This window comes from Panthera onca, chromosome D3, assembly GCF_046562875.1.
Source record: "Panthera onca isolate mPanOnc1 chromosome D3, mPanOnc1 haplotype 2, whole genome shotgun sequence".
NCBI classification, from domain to species: domain Eukaryota; kingdom Metazoa; phylum Chordata; class Mammalia; order Carnivora; family Felidae; genus Panthera; species Panthera onca.
Genome location: NC_138350.1, coordinates 5,436,431 through 5,454,478, shown reverse-complemented (window position 1 = coordinate 5,454,478; position 18,048 = coordinate 5,436,431). Strand labels below are relative to the sequence as shown.

Genomic DNA, 18,048 nt, shown 5'->3' with positions numbered 1-18,048 from the left:
GCTGCATGTGGACTTTCATTTCTTCTCCAGCCCCTTCCCCTCCCTCCTTCTCTCCAGTTTCAAGAACATCCCGGACAAGCTCCTGCCTCAGGGCCTTTGGACAGGCTGTCTCCTCTGCCTGGATGCTCCTCCTCCAGATAACCTCTTGGCTTTTTCTCCTTCGCTGCCTTTAGGCCTTTGCTTAACTGTCCTGACTTGAGAAGCTTTGTCATTCATTTAGCATTAATTTAGCATTGATCCCCATCTGTCAGTCTTGCATAGTTTGCTGCATTATTTGTTTACTGTATGTATACCCACACTAGACTATAAGCCCAGGAGGGCCAGCATTTTAAATGTTTTATTATTCCTTTATACCCAGCTCTCAGAATCGTGGGTACTCACTAAATATTGAGTGAACATATGGCTACAGTGCATCGGATGAATACATTTCGATCATCTGCAGGTTCCATCGTGCTGTTAAAATGAACAGTCTGGGGCCACACAACCTCCAGCTTGAATGGCATCATCTCAGGAGTCCCTCTGAGAATCCCAAGCTCTGGACACTGTCTCCAGGAATCAAAGTGATTGTTCCAGGCAGGTCTGCGGCTCAGGAAACGCGGGGAGGAACAAAGCACGGAAATGACCCAGAGAACACTGACTGGACCTGGTCCCGGTGGGTCTGAGGGTCAGTTCATAAGCAAGTGCTTCCAGACGCCTCCTTATACACACGGCGTCTGTCAGTGCACGACCACGTGGGGAAGGGCAAGAAACTCAAGCAGTGGGCCCATCCTCAAAACCGAGTGAAGTCAGAGATGGGGAAAGAGGGAACAGAAGGCAGCCAGAAGGGGGGTGCCGCCAGTGCCGAGAGCCTGCGGGCAGAACTCCGGGGGAGCCCCGGCCGGGACCACGGAGGCTGAGACAGGGCCACAGCCTGGCCTCACGCGGCCTGAAGGAGGCTGAGCCGGCTTCTCACCCTGGCTCTGCCGACCCTGGAGTGCGAGAGCCGAGTGCACTGCAGCCTGGCTCTCTGAGAGCCACGGTGCACCTGTGCAAACCTCCCCAGGTGACCAGGAGCAGGGACCCGACACGGAGCCGGAGGAACGCATTTCTGCCACCTGGATGAAAACAAAGTATGCTCTCGGGAAGACGCGCACCACCTAGTCAGCGGGCAAAGCCAGGGAATGGCTTCCCAGAGGCCCCTGAGCTGAGGAAGAGCAGAGAGGCCGTAGGTGGGCAGGGAGGCTCCTGCGATCTCTCTGCTGAAAGCCCCTCCACGTTCCGGCCCAGGTGCCGGGCAGGGCTGGCTGCGTGTCAAGGGACCACATAAGAAAAAGAAATATGGCGGAGGGAAGTCAGGAGGGGACAGGAGGGGGACTCGGATCTCACCCAGTTCTCTCCCAAGCACTGTGGGGGGACAGCAAAGGAACACAGGAAGCGGGAAGCATCCTTGCTCTAGGACACAACACGGCGTCCCACGGCCCTGCCTCCTGACCTCGAGCTCCTGCCTCTCTGTGCCCAGGCGAGCTGGCTGCAGCCACGGATCGTCACCAACCTAAACCCTGAGGGGACAGCCGCTAGGGTGGCTCCGGGCAGGGTTAAGCTTCTGCAGGTGAAGGAGAAGAGCCCCTACCCTGCCTGTGGCCTGTGTCCTGGGCTGCAGGGAGGTTGGGAGGCCAGCACGGGTGGCAGGGACAAAACATGTGTGTCAGTGCTGCTGTGGGCTGAGGTCCTGCTGGTGACATCCGCCCTCTTCCTCCTCAGGAGACAGTGACCTTGCTGAGGCCTCACAGAGACAATGGCAGGAAGCGCCCCTCCCTGCGAGTGTGGGGAGTCAGGAAGGAAGTGAGGACCCTGAACCTGTGCCTGCGGACCCTCCCCCACCCCAGGCCCCCATCCGAGGAGGTTAAGGCCAAATGCTAGAAGCTCTGCCCACGGGCTCAGCTCATGGCAAACGTCTTCAGCTTTGCCCCGGGTTGGGTGGGTGCCTGAGGGCAGATGCTGTCCCCCCGCTGGGACGCCCCCCTCCCCCTGCCTCTTTCAGGCAAACCCTCTCTGCGGACGGCCCTGCATCCAAGTCAAGCAGATGAAGAACACAGGCAGGCTGAGCGGAGAAAACAACTCCAGCAGCCCCCTGCCCTGCACCCACCTCACCCCCACCTTCTGGAAGGAAGGGCTCCTGTTCCTTTGGAGCAAGAGCTCCTCTAAAAATAGACCCTGTTCCTTAAGCCCTTTCCTTCCTCACCCCACTGTGGGGATGAGGAGGGGATTTCACATTCTCAGCCACTGGGGAAGGGCTGCCTGCCGATCCCCATCACCCCCTCCACACACTCCTGCCAGCCAGGGCCCAGGGGTCCTGACGCCTGTCATGGCCACAAACTCCCAGGGGGAGTTCAGAGGTGGGTAGGCGCAACCACGATCTTCCCCTGTGCAAAGAGCAGAGGTGAGACCGTAGGGCAGGGAGTGTTCCTGAAGCACGAGAGCCTAACTCCACGCGGGCAGGACTCCCATCTCTCTGTTCACGGCTGTGCGCCCAATACCTAGAACAGTACCTGGTCTAAATGGATGAAGGACGCAGTAACTATTCACGGGATAAACGAGTAAAGCGCAGGAATCCTGGAGAACTCTTGGGGTTAAGTGGGTCTCCCCTCCCAGATCAGGTGGCCACAAGGCCACCATCTCTAAAACCACATACGTGGGGAATGCAGTTGTAAGGAAGGAAAAAGAACTGCCTTCTGGTAGAAAAGGAAACAGGAAGCAAAGAAGCTGTCGTCAGAGCTCAGGCCTCACAGGCAGAGAAGGGCTCGCCAGGGCCCCGCAGGCCAGCAGGATACAGCAGGATGATGAGCGACCTCGGGGAGGCTCAGGGTCAGGCCTGCGTTCCCCTGCCAGCCCTCCCCCAGACCCACCCTGGCAGCTGAGATTCCGAGACTCTCACACAGTGAATTAACACAAGACAACAAAACAAAAATACAACAGAGCACTCTCCCTTCTTAGCACTTGGAGGCCTTTTTACAGCAACTGGAAAGAATGAGCAGTTACAGAGAAAACAGCCTGCGGTGCCAACATGGAAACCCAGGAGTGAGGGGGACACAGCTGAGGCCTTGTCTGCCCTGCCCTTTTCCGCCGCAAGGAGCAGAGGCCCAGGGGAGGCAAGGGACTGACGTGGAGCCAGACCGCAAGGAAGGGCACAGTCTGAACCCCATCTTTTGGGGAAGTCATGCCATATTTGGAAAAACATGTCATGTGCTTCAGGGTCTAGACTTGGGGTCCAATCCCAAGCCCACCACTGACTTGCTAGGTGACCTTGAGCCAGACACTTGCCATCTCTGAGCCTCAGCTTCCTCGTGGAAAACGGGGTCATAATGGACCCTGTGTGCTCAGCAGGGCCAGTGTGTTCACAGCGTGTTTAGCTGAATAGTGCCCAGCGAGAAGTGTTTGTTGGAGTTTAGAACAAGAAAAGGCAACACCACTTTACCTGCTCTACCCCCCGAAGGCCTTGGCATGACAAAAAGGGGACGGACAGAGGCCTGTGCCAGAGACCCGGGGACAGGAAATGGAATTGGATGGACAAGAAGCCCAGGAGGATCCAGGGCAGAAGGAGAGAAGGAACTAAGCACAGGGAGACTCCACCCCTAGTCCTGGGGCTGCCACTGACTCCAGAGAGGACCTCAGACACGCCACAGCCCCTGCTCGGTTTCTCAACTAGGGAAATGTCTACGTGAAAACACACACAAGGTTTTTCCCATGTCGCCAATCACAGCTTATGGGAAACGCCGAGAGGCAGCGCCCAGCCCCTGCCCTCTGGCAAGGCCGAGGAATCCTGAAACTCCTGTCCTGCCGTATTTCCTGGGGGTGGGGAGCCCAGGCTGGGCCAGGGGGTCCAAGAGAAGAGAAGAGAAGTCCCTCAGGGTGCCCTGTACAGTGGAGAGTCACAAGGGCCACCAGAGGGGGGTTGTATCATATCTGGCATCTAAAGGAACCACAGACAGAACATCAGTCCTACCTACTTAGTGAGCAATCAATATTTGCAAGAAGCAGGATCGATTAATACAATCTACCCCATTAATCAGATAAAGTCAGATGTTTAAGAAAGAGGAAATAGCAAGCGAGCCCCAGCTCCCCCAAACTCCAAAGCCAGTGGGCGGTCCTTACCTGTGGGTCTGCGTCAGAAGGCTCCCTCGACGTCCTGCTGCAGGAGGAGGGACGATTCACTAGGCACACGGAAGGGTGTCGGGGACCAGGAAGCACGAGTCAGCATCCTGCAGGGAGAAGCCCAGTCGGGGAGGAGGTGAGGCGCCTGGGAAACTCACCAGGAAACCCACAGGGCCTGGCCTCATCCTGAGCAACGCCAAAGACCAGAAATTTAGCTGTGCCTAGGGGACAGGACAGGGGACGCTGGGCTGAAGGAGTCTTCTCTCGACAAAGGGGCCCAGTCCTTTCAATCACGGAGGCTGATGCACCCGGCACTGCCCAGGGCTCCCTCTGCTTAGGGAGACAATCAGAACCCCACACCCCCCTGCACACACGCGAGCTTTCTTATCTCAGAAGCCCAGCTCAGAGATCTCGGCGTCAAACCTGAGATTCCTCACCTATCAAATTTTGGGACTGCAGGACCCCAGGCTGCAGAGAGGAGGCAAGTGGAAGAGAGGGGGGAACGGCAGCCTGGGCTTCTTGGCCACCAGCCTCGAGCATCCTGGTGCCCGGGGCGGGGTCACGAGCAGCGTCATGGGGTGATGCAGATAATTCTCTCCTTCCCATCAAGTCCCTGCAGTTGGGCGGTGTGTAACTGGAGACCCACCTCTGCCAGATATCCAAAGGCCAGAGATGAGCACGGACAATAAAACGGAAAAGGTGGAGAAATGGATTTCGGGGGAGTCCCGGGTACAATCAGACTACGAGACGTCAGAAAATCCACAGGCACTGCTAAAGCCGCCACCCAACCCGGGGCTCCCGCCGTGGCCCCACACCTGCAGCTCGACCTCAACATATTCTTGTTTGTCTGACACGCTTGCCAGACCCCATACTGAGCCCAGGAAGTGGGCAGCAGCCGGGAGGCCTTCCCCTGACCATGACCGGAAGGCAGCCTCCCCACCCCACCCCCTGCGTGGGCCGTAGAAGCCATGGCTCTTCAGGAACCAATCCCCCCAGGTCCGGAATAACCTCACGCCAAGGGCTGAGGCCGGGCGCTGGCGGCTCTGGGGTCACCAGCCTGTGCCCGCAAGGGGCTAGTATCCTCGACAAAGGTAAAGGTAAAGTAAGGGGCATTTTGTGGTGGCTCGGGACAGCAGAAGCGATAAACTGCCGAATGAGGGCACAGGCAGTAAGAGTTCAGAGGAGGGAGAGAATCTAACTGGGGACAGCACAGCAGTGGGAGGTGTGGCTGCAAGCAGCGGAGACCAGCTTTTCACACGCCCACCCGAAGCGGTGCGGGCCCACACTCCCGGAGGAGGCTCGGCCAACTCTGAAAAGTCCTCTTTGAGCTGGGCCTGCAGGGGTGAGCCTCCTTCTTGGCCCTGCACCTGCCGCTCCTGTCCACGGCCGCACATACACCCCCATATGCACGCCGGATCCCGAACGAACAATACATCTCAGGGTTCCCAGGTTCCGGGCCCCCGCCTGGGCACGTCGGGCCCTCCAGCTTCTCTCCTCTCCATTGCACCAAATTCCACAGCTCACCGCACACACGCCCTGCCTCCATGTGGTCTCTCCGTTCTGTTTCTTAGCGGCCATCACAAAACCTCCAAACTCACCCCGTGTGAGGTCAGCCGTGAGCCTCAGAGGTAAGGAAGCCCACCGAGAGGGCAGAAGTTTGCCATAGCAACACAACAGTCAATGGCAAGCCAGATTTTGGAGGCTGGCCCCTCTCCACGCCACCGTGACGCCTCTTGTGGGTGAGAAGGTCAGCTGTGACTCACAGCCGGCAGAATGAGACCGGCAGGGGCTGCGAGAGAGAAGCGCAGGCTCCTTACAGAGAGGTGCACCGCGGGGAGATCATTTTTCTGACTCAAAAAAAGAGAAAGCATTTGAAGTCCAGAAAGTGAATGCAGGATCAGCCTAAGGAGCCGGTCAGCTCCTTGGGGGAACCTCTAGGGGTGGGTGGCGGGAGGCGGGAGGCAGGAGGCAGGACAACATCACGGGGATTAAATAGAAGATGCTGCTAGGTGACTCAGGTCTCCTCCCGTGACCCCTCGCACAAAAGGCAAAAAGCAAATCAGCCCACTCCCTTTGGGAAGATGAGAAGTCAAAGCAAAACACAAGCCTCGTGGCTGAGAGCTGTCGCGTGCATGGTCCGCGCACACCTGTGGCTGTGGTCCCAGGGAGGCGGGGTTCCGGAACCCATTAATATGCTGGTGGTGAGTTGCTGATTATCAGGAAGAAAAAGAAAACGTTCTGTGCCTTTAAAGTTTTTCTCCCCGGGTTTACTGAGATACAACTGACAAAACGGTGATATATTTAAAGTGAACGAGGATGGGCGCCTGGGTGGCTCAGTCGGTTAAACGTCTGACTTCGGCTCAGGTCACGATATCATGGTTTGTGAGTTCGGGCCCCATGTCGGGCTCTGTGCTGACAGCTCAGAGCCTGGAGCCTGCTTCCGATTCTGTGTCTCCCTCCCTCTCTGCTCCTCCCCTGCTTATGCTGTCTCTCTCCCTCTTTCTCTCTCTCTCAATAAATAAACATTAAAAAAATTTTTTTAAGCGTATGAGGTGATGTTTGACACACTGCAGAGGATTCCTCCCCATGGAGTTAATTCACACATCCATCCCCTCCCACGGCAACCCTTTTTGGGGGCGGGTGTGGGGAGAACATTCTATCCTCTTAGCAAACTTCAATCATACGATACAGTATAATCAACTACACTCATCACCTTACAGACTGGATCTTCTCCTTCACAGAGCAAATCTAAATCTTCAGGGAGCACCTGGGTGGCTCAGTGGGTTAAGCACCCGACTCTTGGTTTCAGCTCAGGTCATGATCTCACTGTTTGTGGGTTCGAGCCCCGTGTCAGGCTCTGAGCTGACAGTGCAGAGCCCGCTTGGGATTCTCTCTCCCTCCCTCCCTCTCTCTCTCTCTTCTTCCCTCTGCCCCTCGTCCACTTGCTCTCTGTCTCTCTCAAAATAAATAAATGAAGGTAAAAAACAAGATTTAAATCTTCAATATACGTCCTGAGTCATTTGAAAAACGGCAAGGGAAAAAAAAAATAATAATAAAACCCACCTTTTGGAGGAGTCAGAACCGCTTTCCTGAAAATTTTTCAGATCCCTGCCTGATTTTGGTCAGTGGACGTGAATTAGTAAGTGAATCTGTTTCTCTACCCAACTTCTATTAATAGGCTATCAGTCTCTCCTCATCCCACTAAATAAATGTCAAACAAACACTTAAAGAATACCGGTTTGCTGGGGTGCCAAATTACGAGCCTGCCCAGACGTCTGCGTGTCTCAGGCTGGCCCTGGTTGAAAGCATAAGTTCCAAACGAGTGGGTGGTATAACCGAAGTTAAACACTGTGGTTTCCATCCCCCGTTGACATGGAGACCGTGAAGCAGGTGGCAAAAAACGTGCAGACGCGGACAGATGCAAATGGTAGTGGGGCCGCACAGGTCGCTGGCACACGCTGGGGCGTCTGACTCCATCCTGAGACATGGCTTCTGATTTTTTGTTTTACTGAGATATAATTTGCATGCCATACGTTCACCCTCCCGAAGCGCACAATTCGGCGGCATTTAGCACATTCGCAAAGCTGCGCGGCCCTGAGCGCTACCCGCTTCCAGAACGTTTCCTTCGACCCCAAAGAGAGACCCACACCCGTTACCACCGGTCACTCTCCGTTCCCCCTCCCCCAGTCCCTGGTAAATGCCGCCCTGCTTCTGTCTCTATGGATTTGCCTGTTCTGGGTGTTTCATAGAAGCGGGCGCGTCCTGTGTGGCCTTCTGCGTCTGGCTTCTCTCGCTTGGCATCGTGTTTGCAGGGTTCATCCGTGTCGTAGTGCGTGTCAGCGCCTCATCCCTTTTTGTGGCCGAATAATATTCCTCTGTATGAACACGCCGCGTTCGGGGCTATTGTGAATAGAACCGCTGCCGTGAGCGATCACACACGAGCTTTTGTGTGCAGGTGCGTTTAATTCTTTGGGGTCTCTACCCAGGAGTTCCTAACTTGTTGATAAAATAATTTAAAACAAGCATTACATCCATATTTTTGAAAACATAAAAAGGGTGCAAGGTGAGCCTGAGTTTCAGCCTTGTCCCTGTTTCCCGGAACAGGGTTCCCCTGCTCAAGAAGCCAATCCCAATTCCAGGTAGATTCTCCCAGAAGCAGCCTGTACGTACGTACGTACGTACGTACGTACACACACACACACACACACACACACACACACACAGACACACACACACACCTGTACTTAAAGATTGCTTACAGGAAACCTGGAGACCAGGTGAGGCTGGAGTCAGCCTCATAGGCTTTGGGAAGAGCCCAGGGCCCAGTGCGAGTCCCATCTGAGGCCGCTGAGCAATGAAGAGGTGACACGGCTGGGTGGTCTGAGGGCAGGTCTGGGGTGGCCTCTCAGCTGTGGCCTCGCCTCAAGCAACTTAAGCAGTGTGCTTAACCTCCCTGGGACTCAGCTTCCCTGTCTGTAAGAGAGCCCTGACACGGGCCCCTACTTCACAGACCTCTGCCAAGAGCCGGTGAGCTACAGGATGCGAGTGTAGGTGCCATGCTCGGCACAGAGCAAAGGGCTCACCCTCTGATCTGATCCTCAGTTTTCCCATCTGGAAAATGGAGGCATGCACAGTTACGTGTGGACCGCACGAGACCCCTGGGTAAGGGCCCAGCATGCTACCATTTCTGAGTGGCGGGTGCTCAGGGAAGTCAGAGCTCCGGAGCCCCTCCCCAAGGAGATGCCAGATCTCCCAGCCCCACACACCCCCCACCCCCACCCCCCGCAGCCCTGACTTCTCCCAGTGGTGACAGGTGAGTCTCTCCCCCAGGCACAAAGGAATCGCCTGCGTCTTGGACCCCACACCTTGGACAAGTCACTGGATTTCTTACTTCTTGTCCCTTTCCACCACCACCGCCCCCACCCCCACCCTCCCTTCCGGACCCTTCTCTCTGCTTTCTCAGCAGACACTCTCTACTCTGGAGCTGAGCTTCCTTCTCTGAATCCCAGACTGTCGGAATCAGCAGGGAAACCCTCAGAGACCTTCAAAGTGGAGAGCCCTCGAGTAAGGAAGGAAGCATTAGCAGGGCCATCAGAAAGCTGTTAGGAGCAATTTTCCTCCCAGCTGGCAAAAGGCAAAGCAGAGCCTGAGAAGAAACCCAGGGCCTGGGAAGGCAGAACAGGGAAGGGAAACTGAAGAATGTCTCCTTGGGCGTGCAAAAGTTCATGGGGGAGAAAACCAGCACGCACACACACACGCACACACACACGCACACTCACAACACAAAGGAGAAATTCTTAGCCTGCAGCAGTTGGTAGCATTATGTAAAATTCCAAGCCCACAAAAATATCATTTGGATGATAAAAAGTTAAATTTAGCTAAGTACAGAGTGACTAATACTATGAGGGACAGGCAGCACCCCCAGTTGCCTGGAGCTGATACAGCTGGCTTCTAGAAACTTTTGACAAGTAACCAGGGCCTGGTGCGGCACAGAATAACAGATTATATAATAAGAGGCACAGCCATTAGCGATACAAAACAGACAGCGAGCGCTGCAGCCCCCCCAAGGGAGGGGACAGCAGGGCTCTGGCTTGAGCTTTGCCGACGACGACGGAACCTCGCCTCCGGAAGCCGGGGCCACAGGCATCTGGGCATTCGGAGGCATCCGAGAGGGGAATCGGGCCTTGGAGGGGTGTGTGCGAGCGGGTCCACCTGCCTCTCCTGCAAAGATCTTTCCCCAGAGGGGTCGTGGCAGATGGTTTCTGTGAAGGACCCAATGAGCTACAGCCTTGTGGAGTCCCGGTCCTTAGAATCTAGCCTGACCCCAAGACCTGTTTTAACCAACAGAACGTGCTGGAAGTAACTCTGCACCAGGTTCAGACCCGAGCCTTCAGGAATGCCTGGCTAAGAACTGAAGGCGGAGACGCAAACAGATATTCACACACCTATGTTCACGGCAGCACCATCCACAATAGAAAAGGGTGGACACAACCCAGGTGTCCATCCACGAACGAATGGATCAGCAAAATGTGTGGTCTCACCATACAATGAACTATTACTCAGTCTTCAAAAGGAAGGCCATTCTGGATGAACCCGGAGGCCACTGTGCTGAATGAAATAAGCCGGTCACAGGCCAACAAATACTGCATGGTTCCACCTGAGATGTCCAGAGGAGTCACGTTCACAGGGACAGGAAGTAGGAGGGTGGGTGCCAGGGGCTGGGGGAGGGGAAGGGGGACCTGTCGTTGAACAGGGACAGAGTCTCAGTATGGGAAGAAGAAAAGAATCTGGGTATGGATGATGGAAACGGTGGCACAACAGTGTGAACACCACACCTAATGCCACTGAACTGGACACTTAAACGCGGCTAAAGTGGTAAATTTTATGTTACGCGTATTTTACTACAGTGCCTGGAGAAGTGGTGTGGAGGAGAACCACTGTCCCAGCCAAGAGCCCCAGCGGATAGAGGCGAGTGCCAGCCCCGACACGCCAGCCCCGGGAGTGAGGCCATCTTGGAGAGGGATCCTCCACCCCCAGTCAAGCTGTCCCAGCTGACACCGGTGGAGCAGAGATGAGGTGTCCCCACCAAGCCCTGCCCCAATTGCCTTGCCACGCTGTGAGCAAATAAATAAAACGACTGATGTTTTAAGCCACTGAGTTTGGGAGTACTTCGCTGCAGCGATGAATGATGAACACGGTGGTCAGGCGCTCTAATGGCTTTGGGGGAGATGTCTATTTCTAATGGGGGACCAATGAAGCTCTTTGGTGCTCTCACAGGTGAGTCACGAAGACAAGGCAGTGCCTAAATAAGTGTCAGGGAGAGACTCCTTTTCCACTCCCCAACCCCCAACAGAACACATGCTGAAGTCAAACAGCTGCTGTGGAGGCCGGGGGTTTCTCCAGTGATCCGGCGCAGAAGCCGGACCTTCTGCTGGCTGGCTCAGCCGTACCGTCCGGTAGGCTGTGAGCAGAGATGCTCCCTGGGAGCCCCAGGGAATGCCCCCAGATGTGGTGCTGAGACCAGCGTTCTCACTGGCTGACTCCAGGTGGACCAGTTCCCTTCTCCGGGATCCACTTCTCCATGTGTGCAGTGAGGAGGCTGGCCTCTAAAGGGCCTCTCCACTCAGCTCCAACATTCTGCGACCTCCTAGTCTGGGCAGAAGGGAACACGGAAACAGAATCCAAAGCGCTGAACAAAGGCCAAACGACTGTGGCACCTAGATTTACAAGGTAGGCGCACAGTCTCCTCCCCTCTGCCCCCTGAGGATCCCCACCCTCACCTCCGTGCCCTGCACGCGTTTGTTCGTTCCACAACACTTGCCATGCCACTCCGGCTTGGTCCAGTTTCCTCTTCCTAAATTACATCTGGAGCCCCCCAGGTTCAAGATGCGTGAGGAGTTCTGGGAGCAGCGGCACGTACACCCCTTCCAGGCCTGGCCCCTAAAATGCCCACGTGATCCTCAATGCCCTCTCTCTCTTCGTTCACCAGGCAGCTGACTGCCCAGGTCCAGTGGAGAACCCCAAGGGAGCCCCAGGGGATGACGGAAACACCACAGGAAAGGATGTGGGATCCCTGAATCACTACACAGAGGCCACCCCCAGCCCATCCAATTCAACTGCAAGAGTGAGAACAGCCTTTGTTGGGATAAGCCACTGAGACTGTAACAACGGTTTGTTACAGCAGCCAGCAAACCTATCCTAACTGATACATTCACCAAACCCTTACTGCGCGTCAGACGTGTGAAGGATGCACAGGAGAATCAGGCCTAGGCATCACCAGTGTAGTTAACAGTTCAGGGGGATCAGGTACAGCCCAGTTCTGCACCCGGCAATCACAGGCTAAGCACGTGATGAGAGCTCCTGCACGTATGTGAGCTCCACTCATACTACCTGCTTCTCAAAACCTTACTATGTAGGTTTACCTCCCCCAAAACACTAGATGAGTAAAGAACGAAAGAAACCAAAATGGACGAGAAAAGCTATCCTGAGACTCCCAAGGACAATCCACAAGCAAATGAGTTACAATCATCATCATCATCATCTTAGTGCTTCCTGGTAGGCAAAGCAAAAAGGGAAATATTCTGGGTCACAGAGCTTTCACCAACAGTGAAAAACATACTGGTTCAAGATGAGAAACAAACTCTGTCCTTGCGAAGAGCTCTAAGGGAATGCTCCCTGGGGTCTCCACGTGAAGGATCTGGTGTCTGGGCAGGAGGCAGCAAGAGGAGGTCAAGCTCGCCCCAAAAGCTATCCTTGCCTGTGGCCCAACTGGCTCTTGACTGCAGCAAGCTCCTGAGTAATTCTTCATCCTTGTTAACGTGAACACGGCAGCACCATGATAATGACGGAAAATATTTACATACCGTACCACTGACGGGTTGTTTAGACCATCTGGCTACTAGATGCAGTAACTATTGTCACACACATGCCCGTCCACAAACGCTGTGCCTTGGTACCGATGATTCAGGCAGCGACCGTCTGCCCCATCCCCATCACGCTCCCCACCACAGGGACCTGAGAGAGGGGTGGGTCTGCAGCCCAAGTCTCGGCCGGCCTGTGCCCCGTTGGCCTCGGCCACTGCAGGCGGGGAGCAGAGCTCTCAAGCTCCCACCCTCTGCTCTGTCTGGGCTGAGCACCGATAATAAGTCTCCCTTCCATTTATCAAGGACTCCTTCAGGGCTCGAGTGCTCTAAACGAGGCTTCACTCAACGTGACCGCTCCATGCTGCAGCCACCTGGGGGGTTTCTCCAGTGATCCCATGGGGGCTGCTGCAGAGTCGCAGGCAAATCCGGGCCTGTTCGCTCGTGTCGGAGGCCCCTTCCACTGAAGCTCTGTCACACTCGGGCATGGGGGCGGGGACGACGAGCCGGTGTCACGGCTCCAGGAGGATAGAGGACGGCGGCCTCGGCCATCCTTCTGTCCACGTGGCTCTGCCGGGTTCTGATACCAAGCTGGGTTTCTGGGTTGACATCAAATGTTTTTTTCCTTTTTTAAGAAAGTTGGGGTGTCGGGTGGGTTGTTTTATTATTATTGTCTTAATTTCTGCAAAAGCAAAAAAGTCTATTCGGAGCCTGTTCAAAAGCAGCAATTTTCTTAATGGGAAGCATATGCTTCTGCCCACATGCGGAGCTGTGTCAGCTCAGCGATCACAGCGGCCTGTGGATATGGTACGTCGTGTCACCTTCTTGACAGATGTGAGTCAAATGGAAACTCGCCACAGGTGCCTGCACAGCCTCCGGCGGTGGCTTCGCGCTCTGACACCGGTTTTTCGGATGGGCGCACCGTAGGAAAGGTGGGGCTGTGTTTCCGTCAACCGTGAACCCACAGTGTTCGGGTCTTTTCACGATTACCCTCTAGGATGCAAAATGCCCCAGACGGAGTGCTCGGGGCCAGGGCAGCACCCGGACTGGGCTCCAGCTTTCTGTGGCCACCTCGCCTCCTGGAATCTGAGTTTGGCAACGGAAGGCGGGGTGAGACGTCGTCCAGTCACAGGGTGGCTCCAGTCACAGGGTGGCGGGGACGTACTAGCCCGGGTCAGGGGGCTCTTTGTGGTCTTGCAACCAACCCAGGATCCTGGTCTTTCTGGGGTCTGGTGCTTCTCTCTCTGCAAGTGAGGTGAAGGCCAGAGACTCACCCAACGGAGACAGGGCCCTAAAGCAAGTCATAACCCACAGCCAGACAAAGCAGGAGGCCCATTCTCCGCAGGAGCAACCTTGCCTGAGCGAGAGTCTGCTCGCGCACACATCCACCCCCTCTAAAACCAGGGACTTCGCAGCTCGGGTTTCCCGACGATCATTACAGTTTGGGGTGACGACTGCACCGGTAACACACGCAGCACCTCAAGGAGGCTGGTGGCTGCTGTGCAGAAGTCCAAGCGACCTCTGTGGGGAGACGTTCCTTCTGGCCAGATCCCTGGAGCCCCCGCACCTGCCCTGAGCCTCTGCACAGTTCCAGGCAGACACCCGCTCCGCTTCCCAGCTTCTAGGCAGGACCAGGCAAATGCTCTTTTTGCAAAAGTTATCTGAGCCACTGGGGACACAGAAAAATCGTGACAAAGCTCGCACCCAGTTACTGCTTGCCAGCTTCACTCATACCAGGCCCAGAAAACACCCAGCGGCAGGCCCGGGACAAGCGCCCTGTTTCAACACAGAGCGATGACACAGGTGAAGGTGAGTCCAGCACCTCAGGCTGGAGAGTAGGTCAGCCTCGGGCCTCCCGGGTCACACACGGGGTCTTCTCAGGGGCCACGGAGCCCCCGCAGGCCCAGCCAAGCGCCTGCCCCAGGGAGCTCTCTGTTTCCAGTCCTCAGCGTCTCCTGACCGCTCTCGCACCCGGGGAGCGGTCCGCGCCAGGCGCCGCCACGCTCTCGGCAGTGCAAGGTGACCCGCAAACACGGCTAACAGGGCAAGCTGTTCAAAAAGCTCCATCCATTCCTCTTTTCCTTCTTGGGTTAGATCGTTCCTATTTTTCCGTGTCCTCTGCTCACGGGAGGATGGCTACAGTGAACTGGTGCTTCTCTGTGTGTGTGGTCAATTACACGGAACATAACATGCGCCACCCTAACCGTCTGAAGTGCACAGTTCGGCGGCATCAGGTGCACTCACGCCGCTCGCAGCCCCCACCGCCCATCTCCAGACATTTTTCCGCCTCCCAAGCGGAAGCTCTGTACCCCTTAAACACATGCTTCCCGTTGTCCCTCCTCCGGCCCCTGGTAACGTCTGTGAATTGCACAGCTCTTTAAAAATAACGTTCTTCGTCTCACAGTCCACGGGTTCAAGCCCCGCATCGGGCCCCGTGCTGACAGCTCAGAGCCTGGAGCCTGCTTCGGATTCTGTGTCTCCCTCTCTCTCTGCCCCTCCCCTGCTCGTGCTCTGTGTCTCTCTCAAAAATGAATAAACATCAAAAAAAAACCCCAATAATAATAAATAAATAAAATAAAAATAATGTCCTCAGGGGCGCCTGGGTGGCTCAGTCAGTTGAGCGTCCAACTTCAGCGCAGGTCACGGTCTCGAGGTTCATGAGTTCAAGCCCCGTGTCAGGCTCTGTGCTGACAGCTCAGAGCCTGGAGCCTGCTTCGGATTCTGTGTCTCCTGCTCTCTCTGCCCCTTCCCTGCTCACATTCTCTCTCTCCTTCTCAACAATAACAAATAAAAATAGTGTCCTTACCTTGGCAAAATTATTTTGTAATTTTACACGTCCTGGTGTCATTTTTAAAGCATCTGGTGCTCCTCAATACTTGGTGATGGACAAGCTGACAGAGGAGGCCCAAACCCCTCCAGGAAGGGACCACCCAGGCCACAACGTGCCTGGTGGAATCAAGGGCCCCCTCCCTGCCACGTGCGAGGAGGCACCTAATGGGAACCAGCGTCCTTAGTCGGCTGTGCCAGGAACCCTGCTAGAGCCGCCCTTTGCGGTAGCAAAGGCTCTCACGGTTTTCTCCAGATTTTCATTTTACTTAAAAGCTCTTCCTTGCCTGGGGTTTTGAGGTTAAAAACCACTACCTCGCACTCACACATTGTAAGTGGGAGTGTAAATTGGTATTACCTTCACGGAGAGCAATTCGGCAACAGCTATCGAAAATAAAAGGAAAACACCCCTTGACCTAGCGCTTCTCCTTCGGGCATTTTATTCCACAGATAGGAGAGTATATGTGCACGAGCACCTCTGTACCAGGGCACTCGCTGCGGCCCTGTTTGCTGCCAGGCTTCTGCCATGAACAATGTAGAGCTTCGTGAGTCGGGAATCGGTTCACCTAATGATGGTGCATCATCCGTCAGCCGAACACTAAGCCCATCGTTAAAAAGACCCAGACAATCTAAGTGAACCCACAGAGCACCACCTAGTCAAAACAGCAGGGGCACAATGGTAGGCAGCCGTCTGTGGTTTCGGTTTTTTGGGGTTTTTTCCTAAGTCATATATATTCATATATGCAGAGAATCTTCCCGAAAGAGTATACACACGCACAATACAAACTTAGCGACAGTAGTTGCCTCTGGGGAGGAAAACAGGGAGCCCACAGACCAGGGTAAGTCAGCTTGGTAACCAAATGTAAGATTATACGTACCCAAAGTGTTTTTCATATCAAGTATAGCTTTATCGTCCATTTTATTTATTTATTTATTTATTTTTAAGATTTTACTTGTAAGTAATCTCTCTACCCAATGTGGGGCTTGAACTCAAGATCCCGAGATCAAGAGTTGCCTCCACCAGCTGAGCTGGCCAGGCACCCCTATCCTCTGTTTTATTATTTTATTGTAACCTATGAGTTTTAAGTTCCATAAATCAAGCAACGTATCTTATTTATTTTTAAAACCTCGCCAATGTCTGGCATAACATCATGTACATTTTGTGTGTGTGTGTGTTGTCATTTTTTTAATGTTTATTTATTTTTGAGAGAAAGAGATAGAGTGTGAGTGGGGGAGGGGCAGAGGGGGGAGACACAAAATCCGAAGCTGGCTCCTGGCCCTGAGCTGTCAGCACAGAGCCCGACGCGGGGCTCGAACCCACAAACCGCAACATCATGACCTGAGTCGAAGTCAGACGCTTAACCGACTGAGCCACCCAGGCGCCCCTACTCTTTCTTTTTTTTCAACGTTTATTTATTTTTGAGAGAGAGAGAGAGATAGAGACAGAATGTGAGCAGGGGAGGGGCAGAGAAAGAGGGGGACACAGAATCCGAAGCAGGATCCAGGCTCTGAGCTGTCAGCACAGAGCCTGACGCGGGGCTTGAACTCACAAGCCATGAGATCATGACCTGTGCCGAAGTCGGATGCTTAACCAACTGAGTCACCCAGGCGCCCCTGTCATTTTTGTAAATAAATGAAAGCATACGTGAATGAAGAGTGAAGAAAAGTGTTTGAAAAATTATGAACATTCTTTGAATACTAGAAAACGGTGAGTCTTAAGTTGTTAGAGAAGGAAGAGGCAGACTGGAAGCAGACACTGGTTGATAACTGATCATCTCAGCAGAAAAAGTAGATTCAGTAAAAGAAGAGATACACCACTGGCCGTATGGTTAAGTTGACGTCAGGAGTTTACTGAACAAGGGAGCACCTGGCTGGCTCAGTCTCAGCATGTAACTCTGGATCTCAGGGCCTTGAGTTCAAGCCCCACGTTAGGCGTAGAGATTACTTAAGTAAATAAATACATTTTTAAAAAAGAAAAGACAGGTTACTGAACAAGGGTTTTACATTTTTAATTTTAATAACTATGTTTTTAAAAGCCAGCATTTAACTGCTGGTGGGAATGCAAACTGGTGCAGCCCCTCTGGAAAACAGTATGGAGGTTCCTCAAAAAACTAAAAATACAACTACCCTACGACCCAGCAATTGCACTACTAGGCATTTACACAAGGGATACAGGTGTGCTATTTCAAAGGGGCACGTGCACCCCAATATTTATAGCAGCTCTATAGACAATAACTCAAGTATAGAAAGAGCCCAATGTCCATCGACGGATGAATAAAGATGTGATGTATATGTATAATGGAGTATTACTCGGTGATCAACAAGAATGAAATCTTGCCATTTGCAGCAATGTGGATGGAACTAGAGTTTATTATGCTAAGCAAAATTAGTCAGAGAAAGATAACTATCATATGCCTTCACTCATGTGTAGAACTTAAGATACAAAACAGATGAACATAAGGGAAGGGAAGCAAAAATAATACAAAAACAGGGAGGGGGACAAAACACAAGAAACTCTTAAATATAGAGAACTGAGGATTGCTGGAGGGGTTGTGGGTAGGGGGATGGGGGATGGGCTATATGGGTAAGGGCCATTAAGGAGAACACTTGTTGGGATGAGCATGGGGTGTTATACATAGGTGATGGATCACTGGAATCTACTCCTGAAATCATTATGGTACTATATGCTAACTAACTTGGACGTAAATTAAGAAACAAAGAGAAATAATAA

The 18,048-nt window shown here is 53.7% G+C and overlaps 1 protein-coding gene across 11 annotated transcripts in view; it reads right to left on the bottom strand.

The window, feature by feature from the left end:
* The window catches only part of PITPNM2 (phosphatidylinositol transfer protein membrane associated 2), a 144,765-nt gene that overhangs the window by 106,532 nt on the left and 20,185 nt on the right, over nucleotides 1-18,048 (bottom strand). For 10 of the 11 annotated variants that reach the window (XM_081790640.1, XM_081790634.1, XM_081790644.1 and 7 more), the window contains exon 2: nucleotides 4,132-4,238. The gene's annotated coding sequence lies outside the window, so the exon portion shown is untranslated. Of the gene's footprint in view, nucleotides 1-4,131; nucleotides 4,239-4,568; nucleotides 4,834-18,048 lie in introns of those variants that run through there. The other variant, XM_081790635.1, reaches the window with a different exon arrangement.